Raw genomic sequence first — 1992 nt, 5'->3', positions numbered from 1 at the left:
AATTAAAGGAATTAATAATAATAATAAAGTGTTTATTATTGTCTTGTGGTGATCGGTTATGGCCTTAGTTTTCCTTTGTTTTGTTTTGGATTTTAAAATACGACCTGCGTGTCGTGCCTCTCTCTTAATCTCCCAAATGTAACTTCTTTTCTCATCTCACTCCCTCGTATGTAAAACGAGTTTCTTTCATGTAATGTAATGATATGAAGAAAGCAAAGAAGTCAGTGCCAAAGGAGGACAACCTTGAAGATCTTGCTTGGAGAAGCTTAGATCGTTGTAGGTTAGCTTAGGTTCTCTCATTGGCTTGGGAGAACAATTGCGCTAGGGGCCATAACTGTTTCATTATGTATGTATGTATGTTGATGCATGTGAATGTATGTTGATGCATGTGAGAGACGGTTTATATGATAAACAAGCCGGTGAGATCAGAAAAAATTGCAATTCCCTCAAATTAAATATTAAGTTTACGCTTTCCAAGTTTTAACACTCATCAAGACTAGTAATGGATAATGTAGGTTTCGCCTACGCGAGGTGCATGATCTATATATTAGTAAGGTGCGATGGGATAATTGTAATATCCAACTATTAAAAAAATGGGTCAAACTTAACTAAACAAATTATAATAATATTATATGTGTTTGCTTTCCAAGTTTTAGCACTCATCAAGATTGGTATAGGATATGTAGGTTTCGCCTACGCGAGGTGCATGTTCTATATTAGTAGGGTGCGATGGGATAAATGTAATATCCAACTGCTAAGACAATGGTTCAAACTTAATTATAATTTTATTATATATGTTTAGAAGCAAGAGTTGGGAATAATCCATATGATGTATTGGAATAAGGAGTTATTCACCCAATTGAAATTTTCGAGAGTTGTATGAGATACAATTGGAAGGAGTTCCTACCTAAATAACCTAGTTTTGTGTAATCCGCCTACGCGGACTTAGAACGAAGTGAAATATGGATCTCGACCCACTAGAAAATCTTCCAACGGGATTTTCCGAATCAAATGATGAGGGTCATTTGTTTTGAGTAAAATAGTGGGAGCATATTTAATTAAAGGCCTAATTGAATATGTCAATGATACTTATATTTTCATTAATCCTCATGTAGATTACCATGACAGCAAACACCTCTAACAACATCCTGCGATCAATCCTTGATAAGGAAAAATTGTCTGGGACAAATTTTCTGGATTGGCACCGAAACCTGAGGATTGTCCTCAAACATGATAAAAAGCTGTATGTCTTGGAGACACCTGTTCCTGAAGAGGAACCTCCTAGTTCTGCACCTAAGGCAGAAAGAGATGCTTATAAGAAGCATGTCGATGATGCCAATGAAACTGCTTGTCTCATGCTGGCTACCATGAACTCAGAATTGCAAAAGCAACATGAGAACATGTCAGCGTTCGATATGATCGAACACCTGAAGTTGCTCTATCAAGAGCAAGCAAGGCATGAGAGGTTTGAAGTTTCAAAAGCCCTTTTTCAAAGCAAGTTAGCTGAGGGAGCCCCTGTAGGTCCCCATGTACTCAAGATGATTGGGTATGTGGAAAACCTTGAGAGATTGGGTTTTCCCCTCGAAAAGGAACTTGCAACTGACTTGATCTTGCAATCGTTGCCAGATAGTTTCAGTCAATTTGTCCTAAATTTCAATATGATTGATATGGACAAATCTCTTCCTGAACTGCTCGCCATGTTAAGAACAGCCGAGCAGAATCTGAAGTCAAAAGGGAAGTCCATTCTGATGATCGGAAATGGAAAGAGACAGAACAAAAGGCCCACTAAGCATAGTGATAAGGGGAAGGGCAAGGAAGTTGCCAATCCCAGACCCACTGCTGCTTTGAAGCCTAGTGGAGGCATAGCAAAAGAAGGCACCTGCTTCCATTGCGGTAAGACCGGACACTGGAAGAGGAACTGCCCAAAGTACCTGGAAGATAAGAAGAATGGAGTAGAGACTTCAACTTCAGGTATTTTTGTTATTAATTTAT

This window comes from Lathyrus oleraceus, chromosome 1 (genome assembly GCF_024323335.1).
Source record: "Lathyrus oleraceus cultivar Zhongwan6 chromosome 1, CAAS_Psat_ZW6_1.0, whole genome shotgun sequence".
Classification (NCBI taxonomy): domain Eukaryota; kingdom Viridiplantae; phylum Streptophyta; class Magnoliopsida; order Fabales; family Fabaceae; genus Lathyrus; species Lathyrus oleraceus.
The sequence above is the reverse complement of the archived record's forward strand: the minus strand, read 5'-3'. Positions refer to the sequence as shown.